The 24,080-nt window shown below is 43.0% G+C and overlaps 1 long non-coding RNA gene across 1 annotated transcript; it reads right to left on the bottom strand.

Moving 5' to 3' along the window:
* Positions 1-293: 293 nt before the first annotated feature.
* Positions 294-12,177, bottom strand: LOC144596262 (uncharacterized). The gene is made up of 3 exons (XR_013547581.1): positions 12,071-12,177; positions 8,884-9,121; positions 294-324 (listed from the first exon to the last, which is right to left on the bottom strand). It is a non-coding gene; the product is annotated as an uncharacterized LOC144596262 (long non-coding RNA).
* Between the last annotated feature and the right edge of the window lie 11,903 nt (positions 12,178-24,080).

Raw genomic sequence — 24,080 nt, 5'->3', positions numbered from 1 at the left:
GTCAGAGAAAATGTTTCACTTCCTCACTGTCCTATTGACCCCCAGTTCCAAGCTCTCCCGCAAAAGGAATCATCATCTGCACACCCATCCCTTCATGACCCCTCTTAATTGTTTGACTGTTTGACATAACAGAAAAATGCAAATTGAAATTACCATGCATGTAAAATAAACTGATCCATGATATTGAAGGTGTAGCTGTCACAAAGCACTGCCAAGTCAGTTGGGAAAATTAGCTTGTGCAGCCAACTTAATTAAAATTCATACACACCTCATTTTCAAAGACAATTCAGCCAGAACATGTTCAATCCAGCCTGATCCTAGAATCTAGAACGAGATGTCACTGTTTAATAAATAAGGGGTCACCCATTTTAGACAGAGATGCAGTCAAATTCTTTCTCTCCTGAGTTTGCCTGTCAGGGAGCGGCCTTGTCGATGGAAGTGCCTTGTGAGAAAAGTGCGAGTCTTTGGCTCGAGAGTCTTCGGCGAGGAGGCTGAGGGTGAAGACTACGCCAAAAGTTGGAGAGGGTGAGATGCAGTGAAGAAATGACAGGTAAACTGATTCAGTGTGATGCTTGCAGGATGTGGGAGGTTAGGGACACTGATGGTGCCTCTGGCTGTTACACCTGTGGAAAGTGTGTCCAGGTTCAGCTCCTGAAGGACCATGTTGGGGCACTGGAGAGGCAACTGGATGACATCAGGATCATCTGGGAAAACGAGTTTCCTGGAAGAGAGAAGGTGGGTGACGATGAGAAAGGGAAGGAAGCTTGGAGTACAGGAGACCCCGGAGGGTGCACCCCTTGAAAACAGGTTCACTCTCTTGGAAGCTGTCGGGTCAGAAGTCACTGCCAGTCTGAGCGGCGGACAGGTCTGCGAGTCAAAACGTGGCGCTGAAGCAAACCCGAAGAGACAGACGTCAGGCAGAGCCGTGGTAGTAGGGGATTCCATAGTGAGAGGTACAGACAGAGGTTTCTGCGGCAACAGGCGGGATTCAAGGATGGTGTGTTGCCTCTGGTGCCAAGGTCCAGGACGTCACGGACTGATTGCAGAGCATCCTCAAGGGTGACGGTGAGCAGCCGGATGTGGTTGTGCATGTTGGCACAAACGACGTCGGGAGAAAGAGGAAATAGATTCTGCAGCATGAATTGAGAGAGCTCGGAAGAAGGCTGAAAAGCAGGACCTCCAGGGTAGTTATCTCCGGTTTGCTTCCAGTTCCTCGTGCTGGTGAGGGCAGGAACAGGGAGATAAGGGACCTGAATGTGTGGCTGAGGAGCTGGTGCAGGGGGCAGGGATTTAGATTCTTAGACCACTGGGATCTGTTTTGGGGTAAGGGTGAATTGTACAAAAGGGACGGGTTGCATCTTAACAGGCGAGGGACCAGCATTCTGGCAGGCAGGTTTGCCACTGCAACACGGGTGGGGATTAAACTAAATATTGGGGGGGTGAGACAATTTGGAAAGACAAGGATAATAGACAATAGACAATAGGTGCAGGAGTAGGCTATTCGGCACTTCGAGCCAGCACTGCCATTCAAGGTGATCATGGCTGATCATCCACAATCAGTAACCTGTTCCTGGCCCTCTCCCCATAACCCTTGACTCCGCTGTCATTAAGAGCTCTATCTAACTCTCTCTTAAAAGCATCCAGAGAATCCAGAAATCGGAAGTGTCAGTATTACAGTATAGCAAAGGGGATTACAGAGGCATGAGGCAGGAGATGGCCAGATTTGACAGGAAAGAGACCCTAGCAGGGAAGACGGTAGAACAGCAAAGGCAGGTATTCCTGGGAACAATGCAGAAGTTGCAGGATCAATTCATCCCAAAGAGGAGGAAAGATTCTAAGGGGAGTAAGAGGCAACCGTGCCGACAAGGGCAGTCAAGGACAGCATAAAAATAAAAGAGAAGTATATCATAGCAAAGAAGAGTGGGAAGCCAGAGGATTGGGAATCTTTTAAAGAGCAACAGATAACTAAAAAGGCAATACGGGGAGAAAAGATGAGGTACGAGTGTAAGCTAGCCAATAATATAAAGGAGGATAGTAAAAGCTTCTTTAGGTATGTGAAGAGGAAAAAAATAGTCAAGGCAAATGTGGGTCCCTTGAAGACAGAAGCAGGGGAATTTATTATGGGGAACAAGGAAATGGCAGATGAGTTGAACCGGTACTTTGGATCTGTCTTCACTAAGGAAGATACAAACAATCTCCCATATGTTCTAGTGGCCAGACGGAGAAACTGAAGGAGATTTACATTAGGCAAGAAATGGTGTTGGGTAGATTGATGGGACTGAAGGCTAATAAATCCCCAGGGCCTGATGGTCTGCATCCCAGGGTACTTAAGGAGGTGGCTCTAGAAATTGTGGATGCATTGATGATCATTTTCCAATGTTCTATGGATTCAGGATCAGTTCCTGTGGATTGGAGGGTAGTTAATGTTATCCCACTTTTTAAGAAAGGAGGGAGAGAGAAAACGGGAAATTATAGACCAGTTAGTCTGACATCAGTGGTGGGGAAGATGCTGGAGTCAATTATAAAAGACGATATTGTGGAACATTTGGATAGCAGTAACAGGATCGTTCCGAGTCAGCATGGATTTATGAAGGGGAAACCATGCTTGACTAATCTTCTGGAATTGTTTGAGGATGTAACTAGGAAAATTGACAGGGGAGAGCCAGTGGATGTGGTGTACCTCGACTTTCAGAAAGCCTTCGACAAGGTCCCACATAGGAGATTAGTGGGCAAAATTAGAGCACATGGTATAGGGGGTAGGGTACTGACATGGATAGAAAATTGGTTGACAGACAGAAAGCAAAGAGTGGGGATAAATGGGTCCCTTTCAGAATGGCAGGCAGTGACTAGTGGGGTACCGCAAGGCTCGGTGCTGGGACCGCATCTATTTACAATAAACATTAATGACTTGGATGAAGGGATTAAAAGTACCATTAGCAAATTTGCAGATGATACAAAGCTGGGTGGTAGTGTGAGCTGTGAGGATGATGCTATGAGGTTGCAGGGTGACTTGGACCGGTTATATGAGTGGGCGGATGCATGGCAGATGCAGTTTAATGTGGATAAGCGTGAGGTTATCCACTTTGGTGGTAAGAATAAGAAGGCAAATTATCTGAATGGTGTCAAGTTAGGAAAAGGGGACATACAATGAGATCTGGGTGTCCTAGTGCATCAGTCACTGAAAGGAAGCATGCGGGTACAGCAGGCAGTGAAGAAAGCCAATGACAAGCCTCATAACACGAGGAGTTGAGTATAGGAGCAAAGAGGTCCTGCAGTTGTACAGGGCCCTAGTGAGACCGCACCTGGAGTACTGTGTGCAGTTTTGGTGTCCAAATTTGAGGAAGGATATTCTTGCTATTGAGGGCGTGCAAGCAAAGGTTTACTAGGTTAATTCCCGGAATGGCAGGACTGTCATATGTTGAAAGACTGGAACGGCTAGGCTTGTATACACTGGAATTTAGAAGGATGAGAGGGGATCTTATCGAAACATATAAGAGTATTAAGGGGTTGGACACGTTAGAGGCAGGAAACATATTCTCAATGTTGGGGGAGTCCAGAACCAGGGGCCACAGTTTAAGAATAAGGGGTAGGCCATTTAGAACGGAGATGAGGAAAAACTTTTTCTGTCAGAGAGTTGTAATTCTGTGGAATTCACTGCCTCAGAAGGCAGTGGAGGCCAAGAGAGAGCTAGATAGAGCTCTTAAGAATAGCGGAGTCAGGGGGTATGGGGAGAAGGCAGGAACCGGGTACTGATTGAGAATGATCAGCCATGATCACATTGAATGGTGGTGCTGTCTTGAAGGGCCGAATGGCCTACTCCTGCACCTATTGTCTATTGTCTATAATTGGCCTCCGGGTGTGGTCTCACTAGGGCCCTGTACAACTGCAGAAGGACCTCTTTGCTTCTATACTCAACACCTCTTGTCATGAACATGCCATTAGCTTTCTTCACTGCCTGCTGTACCTGCATGCTTACTTTCAGTGACTGATGAACAAGGACACCCAGATCTAAAGGGAACGAGAGTACAGAAAAGGTTAAGAAAGACAGCAGAATTTACGAGACAGAAAGCTCACAATGGGATAGCCAAGTGAAATAGGAATCGATGTGAAAGGTGAGGTGAGTAATGGATTAAAAGTATTCTATTTGAATGCGTGAAGTATAAGAAGTAAAGTGGATGAGCTTGAGGCTCAGTTAGAAATTGGTAGATTTGACATTGTGGGGATTACAGAGATATGTCTGCAGGAGGATTGGCACTGGCAACTGAATATTAGGGGTTATATGTCCTAGAGAAAGGACAGGCAGGTGGGCAGAGGAGCTGGGGTAGCTCCGTTGGTGAGGGATGAAATTCAGTCCCTTGCGAGGGGTGAAATTCAGTCCCTTGCGAGGGGTGACATACGGACTGACAATGCAGAGTCGCTGTGGATAGAATTGTGGAAGACATAAATGGGAGTTATCTACAGGCCCCCAAATGGTAGCCTGGATATAGAGTGCAAGTTGCAGCAGGAGTTAAAATTGGCATGTAACAAATGTAATGCCTTTATGGTTATTAGAGATTTCAATATGCAGGAAGACTGGGAAAATCAGGTTGGTTCTGGACCCCAAGAAAGGGAGTTTCTACAGTGCCTCCGAGATGGATTCTTCGAGCAGCTGGTACTGGAGCCTACCAGAGAGAAGGCAATTCTGGATTTAGTGTTGTCCAATGAACCAGATTTAATAAGGAAACTCAAGGTAAAGGAACCACTAGGAGGTAGTGACCATAATATGATAAGTTCTAATCAGCAATTTGAGAGGGAGAAGGTTAGATCAGAAGTGTCAGTGTTGCAGTTGAACAAAGGGGACTATGAAGGCATGAGAGAGGAGCTGGCCAAGGTCAACTGGAAAAGTATCCTAGCAGGAATGACGGTGGAACAGCAATGGCAGGAATTTCTGGGCATAATCCAGGAGATGCAGGATCATGTCATTCCAAAGAGGAAGAAAGATTCTAAGGGGAGTAAGAGGCAACCTGACTCGTAATGTTCAGTACAGCAAGTGCACCTCAGATAAGTCCTACAAAACCCTCATGATAATACTGCCCCAAGCCCACCCTCCCACACTGGTCATAACCCAATCTTCTTGATCACCCACCAAGCTCTCTGAAAATTGGCAGTGGGACATCCCATGAAAGTACTTGAGGGGCTCTCAATGGATTAATTCCCTTTCCCTGGCTCCAAATAATTTCTGAGATGATTTTCTTCTGCATTCTTTGCTGGTTGGAATATATCACATTCGGTGGAAATCTTTCCCGGGAGGTGACACTTTCAACATCATGTTGTTGAAATATCTAAAACATTGGACACATATAAAAGTCACAGAATGCCTCACTGTCCATTCAGTATCTGGGTAGGTCTGTGACTTTTCATCACTCTTATTCACTGATCTGCTGAGCATTTCTAGCATTTTCTGCTTTCATTTTCAGCATCTGCAGTATTTTGCTTTTGTATCACTCTAACTACCTCAGTTTAAACTCTCATAAAATCCACATGAATGCTGTGGAAATTAGTTTTCTGCTGTTCACTCTTATTTGCGTAATTTATCTTTTACTCAGATTGCAAGTGAGAACTTTGATATTTGACTTCATATCTCAGTCCAAAGCAAAGATCAAGCCAAAATGTTCAAGTCTGAAGAAGGGTCTTGACCAGAAACATCACCCATTCCTTCTCTCCAGAGATGTTGCCTGTCCCGCTGAGTTACTCCACCTTTTGGTGTCTATCTTCGGTTTAAACCAGCATCTGCAATTCTTTCCTACACATGTTCAAGTCTGATATGATCTCAAATGGACAATTTTTCTCCGAGTCAAAAGAAGAATAGCAGATTTATTTTAGTCAGTTTTATTTGTGCTATCACATTGAGTGAGCACTGTGTGACACTCACTTATTTGTGTGAGAACTGGAATTGTTGCCATCTCTGAATGTGAACAGGCTGGGAAAGGAACTTCTAAATGTTAAAGCAATTAGAAAAAGCACCCCTTTCAATGGGAGAATGCGAGAGAGAGAGAAAGATAATGTGTGTATTTGGAGATACCTGTGAGTGCGGGCGACTTTCAGACAGTGTTGTCTCCAAATTTCAAATAGAATACTTAAAGAGAAGGAAAATGAAATGTGAATGAGAAGATTAGTTGGTAGAGGGATAGACATCTGTTGCCAGCATTTCTGAAGCCAACTGCACAAAATGTTTCCCAGGAGGCAAACCTGATTCCCTTAAAATTCTACATTGAGCTTTCCTGGGTGAATTTATATGCCCTCTAATGTTTTGAAGTCACATATAATATGGAGGTTTACATTGCAGAATATTAACAATCTACAGGTGTGATCCTATCATAGATTCTGTGACATGCTCCTTCTGCTACAAGAAAAATGTGGTGAATCCTCGGTCAAGGCTGACCATGGGTGATGCATCCTAGTTGGCTGCTTGCTCCACACCTCGGGTAGAGCAGCGTCGCTTGTGGCTGAAGAGGCCAATGCGGGAGTGACAGTCTCTGTCGCAAAGGTCACATCTGTGTGTGGACTCTGGTCTGTTGAAGTTGCTGCGCTCCTTTCTGCATGCCCGCTTGTCTGCCGCTGCGTTCATCAGTTTCTCTTCCCCCGTTTTGAGATGTTGGTTCAGGGTACCTCTCCACCTCGTATGGTCAGCTGCAAGGCTCTCCCAGGACTCCACATCGATGTCTAGCACCTTCAAATCTCTCTTGCAGACATCCTTGTAACGTAGCTGAGGGCGGCCGATGGTTCTCCTCCCAGATGTTAGCTCTCCATAGAGGATGTCTTTTGGAATACGGCCATCCTCCATGCGGTGGACATGGCCTAGCCACCGCAGCCTGTGCTGCCTGAGTAGTGTACATACTCGGAAGGCCAGCGCGAGACAGAATCTTGGCGTTGGACACTCTGCCTTGCCAGGATATACCCAGGATATAGCGGATGCTTCTAAGGTGGAAGGTGTTGCGTCTTCAATCCAGTCTGGCATATGTAGTCCATGTCTCACTGCCGTATAGCAGCGTGCTGTTGACACAGGCGTTGTAGACTGCTATCTTTGTCTTCAATGTCAGCTTTGGATTGGTCCACATTTGAGTTGTCATGGCGAGCGAGAGTTGTAGCTGCCTTCCCGATCCTCTTGTCAATCTCTGTGTCCAAGGAGAAGTTGTCGGTGATAGTGGAGCCGAGGTACGTGAACTGATGGACGGCACTGAGTTCGTCGTCGTTGATGGTGGTGACAGGCGGTGCCTCTGTATCCTGTCCCAGGACGTTCATCTTCTTCAGGCTGATGGTCAGCCCGAAATCCTTGCAAGCCCAATAGAAGCGGTCCATCAGTGACTGTAGTTCCTGCTGGGTGTGGGACACAACTGCTGCGTCATCGGCAAACAACATGTCTCTGATGAGAGCTTCACGTACTTTTGTCTTGGCTCTGAGACGGTTGAGGTTGAAGAGCCTGCCGTCTGTTCTAGTACGCAGGTAGATCCCCTCTGTTGCAGTGTCGAAGGCATGTTTCAGGAGCAGAGCAAAGAAAACCCCAGGAGTGTGGGAGCGAGGACGCAGCCTTGTTTGACGCCACTGCAGATGTTGAAGGGCTCCGAGAAACAGCCATTGAACTGCACTGTCCCCTTTGTGTTGATGTGGAAGGATTCGATCATGATCTGCAGTTTTGGTGGGCAGCCGATCTTTGGAAGAGCCTTGAATGGGCCATGTGGTGAAATTATTGTGGAAAACCACATGAGGTGTGAGATACAGCGGGCCTGTGAATGGGCAACAAGCTTAACCAAAGGGATTGTGACACTCAAGGTGGCTATCAGGAGAGAAAGGCCATGAAAGGTCAGAATTGTTCCATGTCTCAGTATCCGGAATACTCCAGCCTGGTTCTTTAGATTTTAAACTCTACAGTTCAGTGGGGAGCACAACTGTAAGAATTATGTCCAGTCTGCAAATAAGAAGTTGCAATCTTCCAATCTACCCCCATTGCAGCCGTGCACTTACTTTATTCTCTATGTAGCTGTAACATTATATTCTTCAATTCATTTATTTTCTCTTTTGCGCTACTAAATGTACTCATGTGTGGTATGATCTGCCCGGATAGCTACGCAAAACAAGGCTTTTCACTGTATTGCGGTACACATGACAATAATAAACCAATACCAAAAAGGAAGCAGGGAAAAATATTGAAACAAAGCATCAATCTGGAAATTGGAAATGTGTCTTTCAATCCATTAAGGGAAGATGTATTTGTTGCAGGTGCTAGTGCATGCCACTGAAAATGCTGCTTAAGTTTATTTGTAGGATAATGTGCAGGAGATTTTTTAACCATACCATGTGTGTCCTATTTAAATGAATTCACAAGGACCGGCAGAATCAGACTACCTGGTTAAAATGGCAGTGGGGAGGGGAGGAGGGAGATCGCACTGGGAATGTAGCAATTTGTGCCCTGCTGGCAATTAAACTACCTGCCCTCTGCATTCCTGTCAAGCAGTCAGTATTAGAATCAAGTCACAAACCTTTTACAGAGTGAATGCTGCGAATGAGCAAGGAAATACAATGGAATCTCAGCCCACATTTTAACAGTTTGCTGCTTCATCATTTTTGTTGTGTCTTCAATGCCTTGTTCATTTTTTCATTTATTCCGCTTTGATTAAATTTTTGAAGCACATTCACAAAATCTGTTGCAATACCTTTGCTCCCCTTTCACATTCTCTTAAAGTCATACAGCACAAAAACATGCCCTCTAATCATTAAGTTGTGCCAATCATCGAGAACCCAGAAATACTAATGCAATTTTGTGCTACCCGTAAACTCATCAACTTGTGTCATATTCTACTATTCACCCATGCTCTACGTGCAGTTTATACTGGCTAGTTGACTTACCAACCTGTATGCCTTTGACAAGTGTGAGCTTGGGTGAACTTCCAAACTCCTTGCAGGCAGCATTGGAGATTAGGTGTGAACCTGGGTCACTGAACCTGTGTGACCGCAGCTCTAAGCTGCACCACGGCGCAGTCTTCTTTAAATCAGTCATTTCTCTAATACAGACACAAGAGATCGTAGATGCTGGAATCTTGGGCAAAAACAAATTGCTGGTGGAACTCAGCAGATCAGGCAGAATCTGTGAAGGGAAATGGACAGATGACATTTTAGATCGAGACCCTTCTGCAGACTGCTTATTTCTGCTTATTTCTCTATCATCCTTTAATGTTTGCAAGATTATTACCATGCAAAAGATCCAATAGATTCCAAAACGTATGTGAGAAAGATCAGTTCCAATAAAGATATTATTGCTAATTCAGATATTTGTGTTTTATTAGCAAATGTATCTATATTTGTAAAATGTTTAAAGCTGTATTAGGAGAGATGTAAATTCTGTTCACAAATGAATAAAGTAGCTTGTGTGAAATTAATTTTGTTGCTTAAATTTTATTTAGTGCAAAAGAAGTCAGAATATGAGTTTTACATCTATCAAATGGAGTAGGAAATTCAAATGTTTCTTTTCTCAATTTTCTAACAGTCTGCAGATATAAAACAGAGATAAAGAGACAGCCTGGACTACTGTAAGTATTTTATCAAAAGTTTGCACCTCTTCATGTTATAAAACTATTTTCTTTTTTTTTTTTCCTGAGAAAACAGCAGAACAATAACTTATAATGTTTAAGCATAAAATAGATTATCACAGATAGAACCTGGGGACAAATTAACATCTTAATTTCTGTGTTTTACAACTGAAAACAATTTTTTCATTTCATGATAAACAGGGTATTGTAATATTTATGAATGTAGGAACCTTCCCACGTCTGCATTCCCATATCTTTATTTGATTACTGATTTGGCGTAACTTGTCCACAGACTTTCCATCGTTCATTAGAATGATTGCTTAATGTCGCTCCAATTAGAACACAAAGAGAGGGGGTGGGGTGAAAGAGAATTGGGCGAGAATCTGTGCATTGGTCCCCGGTGTAATATGAAGCCATGGCAGGAATGTCCAGGCTGAACTATCAAATAAAATCTCTTTCTTTGACAATTTTCTGCCTGCTTAATAAGTTCTTCTGTGACTCAGTGCTAACTTTCACTGATGATCAATCTTGCGAAGTGCCTTTACTTCATTACTGCACAATGTTTTATTATAATGGTGGTATTAAACAAATACAAGCTGGCCTTGATAAAAGGAGAGATGGGTTAGAAAACCAATGGATAAAAACTTAGCTGAATCTTAGTCTTATTTTATGAAATACCAGTTTCTTAAGTTGGCTTTTTGTGTTACACTTTTCCTAAAGATGCTGTTATGCTGTCTCTGTCTTACCTGCATTGCCAACTGTAGCCGCACATCTCTTATACTTTCACCGATTATCCTTCATTTTACACACGTTGATCTCATACGCATGCACAAACACACAGAAGCACACTCACACACACATAAATGCATGCACCACCACACACAATACAATACAATACAATACAATACAATATATCTTTATTGTCATTGTACCCAGGGGTACAACGAGATTGGGAATGCGCCTCCCATACGATGCAATAATTTAATTAATTTAGACAACAGCAACCCAACGAAACAATTGTAACAGTTTTAGACAGGATAAAGTGCAAGTTGATCTGTGCCGGATCACTATGCATTGTGACCATCCGGCTCAGCAGGACCGGTTCATAGCAGCTATGGCCCTGGGGATGAAGCTGTTCCTGAGTCTGGAGGTGTGGGTGTAGAAGGCCTTGTATCGTCTGCCCGATGGAAGGAGTTCAAACAGACTGTTGCAGGGGTGTGAAGAGTCTTTGTGGATGCTGGTGGCTTTTCTGAGGCATCGTGTGTTGTAGATGCCCTCCAAGTCTGGTAGCTGTGTTCCGATGGTCCTCTGAGCTCTATGGACTACCCGCTGTAGAGCTTTCCTTTCTGCCTCCGTACAGCTGAGATACCACACAGGGATGCCATACATTAGGATGCTCCCTATGGTGCAGCGGTAGAAGGTCGTCAGCAGCTGTTGGGGTAGACCAGACTTTTTCAGTGTTCTTAGGTAGAACAGTCTTTGCTGTGCCTTCTTGACCAGCGCAGCAGTGTTATTGGACCATGTTAGGTCCTCCGAAATGTGAGTGCCTAGAAACTTGAAGCTGGACACTCTCTCCACACTGTCCCCGTTGATAGAGATCGGGGCATATTCCCCGTTATGTGACCTACGGAAGTTGATGATCAGCTCCTTGGTCTTCTGTGACTTCTATGACCTTGCACATGTACACCTGTGGACATTCAAGTGTGCAGACATGCACACACGCACACACATACACACACACACACACACACACACACACACACACTCACACACGCACATCAATAATGTTGGAGGGTGAGCGAAGGTAGAATCATGACAGACGAGCCAAGCTCTACCCTGTCCTGTCCGATTGACAGCCACAAGCAATCTATTCAACAGACATTGTGTCAAGGGCAGTTTAATGTCTCCTCCTCACCCCTGGGGCACTGAGACCAAAGGTCACAAAATTGTTGTTTCTGATCTGACCAACTAACTCGAAAGGCAGCGCAGTGGCATAGCTGGTAGAACTGCTGCCTCACAGCACCAGAGACGTGGGTTCAACCCTGACCTCGGGTGCTGTCAGTGTGAAGTTTGCACATTCTCCTTGTGACCACTTGGGTTTCGTCTGAGTGACTCTGGCATCCTCCAACATCCCAAAGACATGCGGGTTTGTAGATTAAATTGCCTGTAACGTGTTGGGAGTGGATGCGAAAGTGGGATATTATTGAACACGTGTGAATTGGTGATCGATGACCAGCGTGGCCTCGGTGGGCCGAAGGGCCTGTTTCCGTGCTGTATCTCTAAAGCTCTGGAATTGAACTGGAATACTTCTAGTTAACATTTTTTTGGTGCATCATTGGGTGGTGTTCTTAAGATCGTGAAGTATTTTAGGTGGGGAAATCTTTTGAAAACAGAAATCACATGTAAAACAAAACTAACCTTGCAACTTGACAATTCCTCTCATATTTTCTTTGGTTCTATAAAGATAGGGACTAATTAAACAATTCCAAAGGAGTGGCCCAACATACCAGTATAACAGGATTCCTCTTTTCCTCAGTGACGTCTTCATCCTGTCTCATATTCCAGGCTCCTCCTCACTAATCCACATATCTCAGAGATTTACGCAAGGAAACCCTGTGAAGTTGAATAAAATGGTGCAGAACATGACCTAGAGGACTGTAGGAAGAGTCAAATCCTCGCCTTTCTACCTGCCAATCAATTAGACAGGTCACAAAATACCCCAAAAATGCGGTGCTTTCAAAGTTTTATTAACTGCAAGAGATCATCGGTTTGTTTCTTCCTATTAGTTTATGTTTCAGAAGCGCCAGATATCAAAAGAATATGCTGCAGTGCATTTTAACAGTTCAAAAAGGGCTCACGGTTTCCTGCAGCTTCCCACTGTATATATTAAAATAGCACAAACTTGCAAGAACAAGAGGTGTAACCTAGAGATTCGGCCACACTGCATCCATCTTTAAGATGCTGAATGGCCTCTGAACCAGCATGGTTGGCAGGAAGTGGATCTTCTCTATAAACCATGTATACCCCACTCACCGTATTGATAAAGGCCTATGGTTCACTGTGAATACTGTACCCAAGCCTGAGTCAATTGGAAGTGCAAATATGAACACAGTGCCTGTTAGCCTGGGGCAGCAATGTTAGCATCAGCTGCACTCAGAAGAATCAGTTCTGCACACGAGCTGGGAGGTACCCCTTAGAGAGGGAAAAGGTTTGGGAGGGAATCAACGAGATAGATTTGTTAAAAATATTTACCGTAATGGTGAGCTGGGAGGAGCAGGTGCGTTTGGTCCAAGTGTGCGTTCAAAGAATGTGGGGTGTGGGTGGTCACTATCCTTTGGTGAACGAGGGATCTGGATCAAAGTGGCTGCGTCCTGTAATGGGCTGGAGTAGATAGGCAATGCTATGGGGGGGATAGTCCCTCTCAATGTCTAGTAAGAGCCTGGTCATCAGGTGCAAGGTGCTCTGGGTGTTGCTGTACATGTTACAGGTGTGGCTCATACCCCACTCTTCTGCCTTGGCAGTTACCCAAGCCATCTTCTGTTTCATCTATTTATCCAGGATAAATTGCATCCATCAATTGTACAAGTCTCCAGGGATAGAGGCCGGATAAGCTGACATTCGATAATCCTCATCCTGATGGCTGTCTGTGCGTGCGGCTCCATCGGACTATACAGAGACCCAAAGTATGCAGACAGCAAGTGTTACTCCATGATGAGGTGTTACCGGCCCTGTGTTGCAAAGGATGGGCCTGGCTCCGATACCATGCAATGTCCCTTTCAAATGGACCGTCCCACTACCTGACCTTCATAGAAATGTTTCTACAGAAAAAAACACCTTTGACCACAAGTTCATCAAACAGTGGTCTGCACAGAACATCTTGCTGGACACGATGGATGCTATCAGGCAACTGAGCCATCCTACCAACAACTGGAATGCAGTTCTAAACTACAATCTACCTCATTGGACTGTCGATGATCAGACTTTGCTGGCTTTATCTTGCACTGAAGGTTATTCACATTATTCCCTTTATCATGTATCTGTACACTGTGGGTGGCTCGATAATCACATATTGCCTTTCTGCTGACTGGCTAACACGTAAAAAGCTTTTCACTCTACCTCAGTACACGTAACAATAAACTCAACTCAACTCAACTCATAACTCAACTCATACTGGCAGGTGGTTTCCCTCGAAGACTGTCAAAGTAATTTGGTAGAATGCCTCAAGGCCAAAACTCACCAGCAAGCAACAAGATTTCACCTGACTAACAGTCCTCCACATCAGATCTTGCTGCATGGCCAGAGTCTCGCTCTCACTGTACTTTGAATGTCTATGGTGGAAAGGAGAAGATGATTCACTTATTTGTGGACTGGGCGTTTGCTAAAAAGGTCTGGGATACATTGGTCCCTGATGAAGTTCATCCTGAGTAGCTGCTTAACAGAGGACTCACACTTATCTAAGTGCCTCCTGGATGCAGACCCAGACAAACATCAACTGCTGTCAGAAGTTCAGCAACTTGCTGACAGATGCACTTTAGTGTACCTGAAACTTGTTGGTTTCAAAATAGGACAGTTTATTTATCTTTCCAGAGATGCTGCCTGTCCTGTTGAGTTACTCCAGCATTTTATGTCTATCTTTTATTTATCTCTTTGTTGTTCTTGTAAAATAAACTCAAACTCCAAAGAAAATTGTTGATGATGAACAGTGGAGAAATGGATAAGCACTGGGGCAAAGATTCGGACTAAAATCGACATCTCTGTCGCATAGAAAAATGTATGACCTGGAGTAAGCTGGAATCATTCATGCTGTGCTTTACTGTGAAGACTTTTGTCAGACACAAATAACAAGGAGCATGAACAATGAAATGTTTAGAAGATAAAAAAGCCCAGTAATAAGAAATGTCACTCAAGCATTCAGCTCATGTTCACTCAAAACATCTTAATCTCATAATTATGTCCCCTGGTTCTTTGCTCCTGCTTAGAGACAAAGACTTTGCAGTTTACAGCAAGCTGTTGCGTCATAATTTGTTTCATAAGACTCGAATAATATCCCCGCCTCACCACCACAACCGTCCATCATTCCCACTTGCCACAACTTCTAAATGCAATTCCATTTCTCCTCGCTGGAGTAAGGACTTGCTGCAGCCCAACACTGGGAAATCATCAAGATATTTCCCCATGGATTACCATTAGCGTGCAGAGGATCATGTTTTGTATTACACTTTCATTGAGCACACCATGGGCATTGAATAAAAGAGTCAGTAAGTCATGATGCAGCTCCATAGTACTTTGGTGAGGCCGATTTGGAACATTGCTTGTAGTTCTGGTCGCCCCCGTTGCAGGAAAGATGTGAAGGCTTTGGAGAGGGTGCAGTGGAAGTTTACAAGAATGCTGCCAGGGAGAAGTCGGATAGACGTGGACTGTTTTCTCTGGAACATTGGAGGTTGGGGGGAGGCGTGATAGAAGTATATACAATTATGAGAGGCACAGATAGGATAGGCAGTCAGAACCTTTTTCCCCAAGGTGGAAATGCCCAACATTAGAGGGCATAGCTATAAAGTGAGAGGGAGAAGGGTTAATGGAGATGTGCGGGCAAGTTTTTTACACAGAGAGTAGCGGGTGCCTGGAAAACATTGCCAGAAGTGGTGGTTGGAGGCAGATATGGTAGTGGCCTTTCAGAGGCCTTTAGATAGGTGCATGGAAGTACAGGGAATAGAGGGATATGGAGCATATGCACGTAGATGAGATCAGTTTAACTTAGCATCATGTTTGGCACAAACATTGTGTGCCGAGGAGCCCGTTCCTGTGCTGTATTGTTCGATATTCTATGCTAAATCTTACCAACTGCCCCAGTGGCCCTAGATACTGCTCAGCTTGTCACACTATTGACACTTCTGTTGAAAATCTCCATCAACCTGGGCAGCACAGCGGTAGTTTTGCTGCATTACAACGCCAGGGCCCCGGGTTCTATCCCGAATATGGGTGCTGTCTGTATGGAGTTTGTACGTTCTCCCTGTGACCGCATGGGTTTCCTTTGGGTGCTCTGGTTTACTCACACTTTCCAAAAAAGTTCGCGTTTGTACGTTAATTGGCTTCTGTTCATTGTAAATTGTCCCTAGTGTGTAGGATAGTGCTATTGTACGAGGTTATCGCTGGTCGGCGCGGACTCGGTGGGCCGAAGGGCCTGTCTCTGCACTGTATCTCTGTCTAAAAGTCTAAAAACTAATACCCATGTTCCACTCAGATCCCAGAGTTAACACATTGCAATCCACATATCATCATCTCACGGTAGAAATACAATGTAACTGACACATTATCCAGTTACAAGGCACATCACGCAGCAAATCACTTCCTACTCTACTGCAGAATAACTATTGCAGGCTTCCCCAAGCCAACAGGTGACAGATGGGCTTCATCATTGCCCGCCTAAGAGTGGATTACCTGTTACCAGGATCTGCACTGGGGCTCGAACATTATATCATCCTCATTCTTCATCCACCTTCACACATCCCCCTTAGCCCATAATTCCATCTATTTAACAAGTGCCAGACTCAGAATGCTAACATGCAGGTGCAACACACAATTCAAAGGCATAAAACAGCTCGGCTTAATGACAGGGCACTACAAGGACAGGGTGCAGCAAACTAATCTGCTGTCTCACAGCTCCAGCCATCTGGGTTCAATGCTAACCTCAGATGCTGACTGTGCGGAGTTTTCAAGTTCTTCCGACCGTGCGGGTTTCCTTCAAAATCCTTAATTTCCTTTCACATCCAAAAGACCTGCAGATAGATGCGTTGGTTGCTGTGTTGGTGGGTGGTAGGAGAATTGGAAAAGTGGGGCATGTTGTTGATGCAAATGTGAGAGAGAATAGATCACAAGGAAATAAGCGGATGGATGGGATTAGTGAGATTGTTCCAAAAGCTAGCAGAGACTCAATGAGATGAATGGCCTCCTTCTGTGTAAATATAAGAACAAATAAATTTTGCTGCAATATACAATGTGTCAGTGAGAACACAGCTAGAGCACTCTACTGTGTTTATTTCTGTACCCGAGAAAGTGTAGTTGGCTTGGAAGGATAATAAAGGCCCTCTAAATTGATCTTTGGACTAAAGGGGTAGATCTGTGCTTAGATATTGAATAACTAACTCCGTTTTCCCTGAGTTCAGAAAACTGAGAAGTGACTTACTTGAGAAACATGAGAGGATTTGACAGACTGCGATCATTGGAGTGCACATTGAAAGGAAATCAGGGGAAATAGGAATTGTGTGAATTGGTGAAAATAAGATAGACCATCAATGTTGAAAGGCAAAGTAACTTTGAAGCACTGAATGCCCAATTCCAATTCTCATAATTTGATACAAATACCTACGGCAATACGATAATGAGTAAATTAGTATATGCCTGCCACCAATGAAATAGGACTGATTTTCAAGAATGGTCAATGCACTACCACCATTATAGAGCACATTTATCATGAATTACCAGAGATATATTTATAAGGAAGGATCTTTGTAAGAGGGTAGACACAAAATGCTGGAGTAACTCAGCGGGTCAGGCAGCATCCCAGGAGAGTAGGAATGGGTGACGTTTCAGGTCGAGACCCTTCTTCAGACATTTTACACATATCTTTGTAAGATATTTGTAATTGAAATTAGGTCATCTCAGCCTCATACCCAATTAGTTTGCTACTAGTTGAGCAAACATCAAACTACTGGGGGAATTCAACAGATAAGGCAGCATTTGTGCCCATTATCTAACCAATCGCTTATCAGCTCTAGACCCAATCCTCCTCTTCACCTCTCTTTTCTGGCCATCTCCCCTCTAATCTTTCAGTCCAGATGGTCCTGATCCAAAACATTGTCTGTCCATTTCCTTCCTCAGATGCTGCTCAACCCGTTGAGTTCCTCCAGTAGTTTGTTTCTTGCTAAGTGGCAGGCTGATATAGGAAGTTGTAGCATGTTGTTGTGCAGAAAGGAAGGGAGATTATTATGTATCTAATCTGCATTTACCAGAAATGGGAAGCATTTTGTAGGAAAGTGCAAAAAGAGATTAACACTTCATCTGATCACCCCATAGTTAGTCCATCCCTAATTAATACTGTGAGGTTTATTCTACACCCAACACATCCTGTGAGAATTTTATTGTGTTTAACTTGTCAACAGCTTTATTTCAAATGAGATAAAAAAAGTCCCAAAGATATAAAAGTAATATTTTTGACCTTGATGGCAGACTCACATACCACCAGCAAGACCAAACCCTGCCTGCCAGAGAGTCTGTAAATTCCCTTTCTGTCACAGCGATAGCTGGGTCAACACTCAGTGCTCCAGAGGGCAAAAGGCCAGTCAACAGAGAAGTCACGATTCTGGGAGATGAATTACAAACATACGGAAAGTATAATTCTCCTGGGGGCAAACACAGAGCCGTTGCTAGCAGGTGTCAATTCCAAAGCTATTAACCCTTAAAAACACAGCAAGGGAAAATGTCAGCCTTTCACAGATATGACAACTTTCATGCAAAGAATATCCAAATGCTGATAATTTGACAATGCAAGTAGCTAGCAGCATGACCAAGGAATAATAATTGCCTGAGCTCACTTTTTCTTGTTTAAATGACTAATGCACAGAGTTAGCAAAGAATTACTGATATAGCTTATTGGTCAACAAATTAATTTTATGACTGCTATAATATTTACTTTGGATTTTTAATGTAGATAGAAAAATAACACCATCCGAAAGTACTGGAGGAGAGGAAACAGCACCAGAAGCAACAATGGAGAGGAAATCTATAGGCCAGACCTAGTACAGAAGCTAGTACAGAACCTTTGGCCCACCATGCCCATGCCAATTTTAATTTCCTCACCACATGCAGGGCATTCCAGTTATCAACCACACTCTGTGTAAAAAAATATCTCCTGGTATCCCTTTTCAGACACCTTCCTCTCACCTTAAATCTCTGTCCTCTTGTTTTTGATCCCCCTACCATGGGGTATTTCTCACCCTATTGAATCAACTCACCTCTGACAAGCCTTGGTTGACATCAGTCTACAACAGGATAAGCTCCATTGTTCCCAATGTTGGGGAAGTCCAGAACAAGGGGCCACAGTTTAAGAATAAGGGGTAGGCCATTTAGAACGGAGATGAGGAAGAACTTTTTCAGTCAGAGAGTGGTGAAGGTGTGGAATTCTCTGCCTCAGAAGGCAGTGGAGGCCAGTTCGTTGGATGCTTTCAAGAGAGAGCTGGATAGAGCTCTTAAGGATAGCGGAGAAGGGGAGAAGGCAGGAACGGGGTACTGATTGAGAGTGATCAGCCATGATCGCATTGAATGGCGGTGCTGGCTCGAAGGGCTGAATGGCCTACTCCTGCACCTATTGTCTATTGTCTATTGTCTATAAACCTGCACTATGGTCCCAACTTGTATGCTCTCAGTTCATAATGGAAAATGGAAATTATTTTCTGAAAATAACTATATCTGAGAGCAATGTTCCACAGTTTTTCTCGATTAGCTTTTCGGAAATCCTGTCACAAAGCTCCCATTATGTTGTTCTCTGCATTTCTCTTGGGATTATCTCAGTGAAGAATACATCCACTGTGTCAGGAATCCACACTTCTATTAGAGGTGCAGCTATTGGCTACTAGGGTGTGTCCATGCTGTTGACTTTTCTGTGGTGGACTAAAAGAAGACTCCTCTGCATTTACTGCAATCAGTCTTGTCTTCATTCTTGAAGACAGCCATGATTACAGCTTCTCTCAGTTCTAGCAGAATGTCCTCATCGTTCCAGAAGTGGGAGATGATGTTGTAACTAAGGTTCCTCACTACCAATTTTCAGAACCTCAGCAGGGACACAGTCTGTTCTTGAGGTTTTGTTCTGCTTTCAGTAAGTCTGCCGACTTTAACACTTCCTGCCAGTCTGAGCTAGAGAGGTTATAAAGGGATGAACATGATCACATTTCAGGATTCCTTCAAATCTATGATCCAAAATGCCTGCACCAATCTTTATTGCAACTTAACTAATTCCATTTGCTTGCAAAAGTTTTCTATCCCTCTATTCTCTGCCAATTCATGAATCCGTCTAAAAGCCTCTTAAACGTCACTATTATGTATACTTTTCACCTTTGCTGGCAGTGCATTCCATGCACCTATCAATCTTTGCGTAAAAAACATACACCATATATAGTCTTTTAACTTTCCCCATCTCACCTTCAAGCTATGCCGTCTAGTATTTGACATTTCCAACTTGGGGTAAATACTTTGACTACCAACCTTGTCTATGCCTCTCATAATGTTAAAAACTTCTGTCAAGTCACCAATCTTCAAATGATCCAGAGAAATCAATATAAGGTTGTTCAGCTGCTTCATATTGTCAATACTCTTCAATCCAGGCAACATTCTGGTGAACCCTTTCTACCCACTCTCCAAACCGTCCACATCCTTCCTGTAATGTGGCCACTAGAACAGCTATAACAGTAATACTCCAACTAGAAAAAAACACGAAGGCTGTCTCTGCAAAATCTTCTGTTTACAGGCAGGATAATTGGGCCAATGTGAGTGTCCTCTCGGATGTTAACATGTCCTCCCATTGAACAGGCCACATCATCCAATACTCATTGTTCTGAACTTCCTCATGGCAGGAGATTGATTACCTCGAGTACAATACAGAGACATAAAGTTTTATAGAAATGCAACATGACTTTCAAACTTTTATACTCAATGCCACGATTGATCAAGGCAAACAATAACAATGATTATGCAGACAAATAACATAGAAATAGAATCTTTGGCCCACATGCGAGTTTGTAGGTTAATTGGCATTCATGTGTAGATGGGTGGTAGAGTCGGGGGGAGGGGGGTTGATAAGAATGTGGGGAGAATAGGTCATAGATGCAGACGATTAACAAAAGCCATGAGCCAGCATGATTTGATGGGCACCTCTTTTTAAGTCATAAGGATATATGGAATGATATCAAGAGGATGGTATGTTGTGGAAGGAGAGAATAGCAAAAAAAACATTCAAACAGCTTCATTGAGCCAATATGCTGGATATTCACTGACCACTGGTCAGCAAAGGCTGGTCTTCTTGTTTTGATTTCTAAGTTTCATGTTAAGGCCTATTGAAAATCCAGATATATTGCATTGACTGGCTCCCCTGATTCACCCTCAGAATTGCTGCCAGAGAAAACTATGTAGGATTTATCTTTATTTACTCTGCATAATCATATAAAAATTATCTAAGAATTGTTATATCTTTCTTAATAATCACTTCAATATTTTCCCAGCAACAGATCAGGTTCACTGATCTGTGATCCCTATCTCCACCCCCTCTTCTTTCTTGAATCATTATCCTTTAAATATCTTCCACCCCTCCAATCTGCACAGAGTGAAAGAGATTATAGATTCAGGACATAACTTTATTGAGTTATCGGTGCACCGTGGTAGGAGGGAGTGAATACAAGGTGGCGGATGGGATACCATGCTTCCAGGCTCGTTTATCCTGCGTATAATTGAGTTTGAGAGCTGTTCTTATCAAGGCAAGAGTACTCCATCATACTTGTGGCTTGTAGGTGGTGAACGTCATTGAGATGGTAGGTGTGTCACTCCCAGCAGGATTATGAATTCTTCCTCTTGAATCCATGGCATTTATGCAGCTGGTCCAGTTAAATTTCTGGTCGATGGGCACACCCTAGAATGTTGTCAATCGGGAACTGAGCAATGCTAATGCCATTGAATGTCAATAGTAAGTGATTAAGCTCTCTCTTGCTGGATACGTTTATTGTTCAGCACCTCCTTGGTATGTATGTTTTCTCTTATTTATGAGCATGTACCTGAGTATTGTCTATGCTTATTCTGGTCATTGGTGACCCCCTGAAAGTTCAAAGGAGAGACTCAGTGGTAAAATCCTTGAAAGATAATGGAAAGTGGTTGGGTAGTTTTGTTACACTTGATTATGATCTGGTGTTTCTGCACGACTATTTCTTGTCACTAATCACCCGACTCCTGAATTGTGTCCATGTTCATCTGCAAAAAGCATTCAATATTTTAGTGTCAGAATTGCAACAAGAATTGAAAATTGTCCTACCATCACTTAGGCAGCACAGTGACGCACCTGGTAGAGCTGCTGCCTCGCAGCTCCAGAGACCCGCCAGAGAGCCTCACAGCACCAGAGATCTTGGGTGCTGTCTGTGTGGAGTTTGCACGTTCTCCTTGTGAATGCCTGGGTGTCCTCTGGGAGCTCCAGTTTCCTCCCACATCCCAAAGAAGTGCAAGTTTATAGGCTAATTAGCCTCTGTAAAATCGCCCCTAATGTGTAGGGAGTGAATGCAAAAGTGGGGTAACATAGAACTAGTGTGTGAATGGGTGATTGATGATCACCATGGGCCAAAGGACCTGTTTCCATGCTGTATCTTTCAATGAATCAATTCAATCGCTTCTGTGAATGGAGGTGCTGAACAATGCCTTCTATTGTGAAGGTAGAAGCATATTTTTCTTATCAGCTTATCCATTTCTCCATATTAGGGCATTAAACTATTAATATCTTTAACACTTTTCATTAGAATGGAACACTTTCCCTGTGGTGGTTTATATTCGGCAGTGAAAAGTTTATTTGTTGGGAATTTTTAAATGTTTGTTTCGATGTTTTTCTGCCATCATATAATCAAATTTGTCAATCCACCCTAATCAACTCAAATCTCACGAGAGCAAAAACAAAAAGCTTGGTATGCCTCAGCTTATTACATTTAGGGGGATCACAATGATGTAACTGGCTTCAATTAATGTTCCAATTAAGTATATCACTCCCTAGCTAAATGTTAAATTCTATACTCATATTATCACATGACCCGATTCAACCCATTTGCTCTGAGATTATTAATTATCTGCCTCTCATAACACATCATTTTAGATTTTTTTAGATTTAGAGATACAGCGCGGAAACAGGCCCTTCGGCCCACCGGGTCCACGCCGCCCAGCGAACCCCACACATTAACACTATCCTACACATACTCGGGACAATTTTTTTTAAAACATTTGCCCAGCCACTTAACCTACATACCTGTACGTCTTTGGAGTGTGGGAGAAAACTGTCCCCCAAAATGGTTCCATGCTGAACATGTTAGATGTTCCAAATACTTGTTTTTATATCATCCTTCACACTACTTTATGTCAATTTTATTTGAACAAACTACTCAGAGTTCATGTTATCTTTGTTCCAATCTCCTATTTCTTGATCAATATACTATCAGTGCAGCGGCGCTTAGAAAGATTATATGTTAATTCCACCAGGCATTTTTGTATTTTGTTTGATCTTATCTCTACTTAAGTACCCTGGGATGCAGACCATCAGGCCCTGGGGATTTATCAGCCTTCAGTCCCATCAGTCTACCCAACACCATTTCCTGCCTAATGTGGATTTCCTTCAGTTCCTCCGTCACCCTAGGATCTCTTGCCGCTAGTACATCTGGGAGGTTTGGAGGGATATGGACCAAGCGCAGGCAAGTGGGACTAGTATAGCTGGGACATTGTCGGCCATGTGGGCAAGTTGGGCCAAAAGGTCTGTTTCCATGCTGTATCACTCTGTGACTATGACTCTATAGCATCTTCAAACTCTTCTTAAAAATACTAATTTCAATGTTGCTCATATTTTGAATACAGTAAACCCTTGTTTTAATTACATCTTTATGACGGACTACAGTCTGTTATAATGAGGGTTTACTGTATAGAATTTTAAATCTTCTTTGACGATTTTGTGGAAAATATTCATTTAAATCTTGCTCAAAATTTTAGGTATATTCATTTAACTCTTCATAAAATTCCTTCTAAAATATTCATTTAAATCTTGGTCCAATCCTTTGAGTATACTCTTTTAACATTTCCAAAATCATTCTATAAAACATACCTCCAAACTGTTTAAAAATAGCCCTCTGCTCGGTCTTTACAAAAACATGTTTTAAAGCTTTCTACAATGGATTAAGTTAGATGTTTAAAGTAGTTAAATTTGCTTCAAAGTGCTCAGAATTTTTTTTAAATGATCAGAAATTTTACTGTACTTTGGATTTCTTTTGTTGTAGAAGCAGAAATTGATAGAAATACTCAGAAAGTTCTCCCTCCAGTAGATTAAGATTAAGAAGCAAACAAGATAACATTTCATCAGAAATGGGAAAAATTAGAGATAAACACTTTTAAAAATACAGAGAAAGGGGAAGGGCAGGAGAGAATAAAAAGGAAGGACTTTGATAGGGCCGATTGCAAGAGAGATTAAATGGCATAAAGGATGATAATGCAATATGAAAGAGGAAGGACAAGAACAAAAGATTAGTCCAAAGAAGGTGTAAATGGGAGAAGCAGAAATGAAAATATTATGGATGTTCAAAATTCGTAAGGTTCTGGGAATGCTGAAATTGCTGAAATGAGTCTAGAACACAGAGATTAAGTTACTGAACTGATACCCAGAGGCCTGTGCTATTGATCAGGTGAAAGGAGCGCAACTCACTTAATGTAGCTGTGGAAGTTAAATTTGATTGAATAAAT

Source organism: Rhinoraja longicauda, chromosome 8 (assembly GCF_053455715.1).
Source record: "Rhinoraja longicauda isolate Sanriku21f chromosome 8, sRhiLon1.1, whole genome shotgun sequence".
Classification (NCBI taxonomy): Eukaryota; Metazoa; Chordata; class Chondrichthyes; order Rajiformes; family Arhynchobatidae; genus Rhinoraja; species Rhinoraja longicauda.
This window is presented reverse-complemented; position numbering and strand designations above follow the sequence as displayed.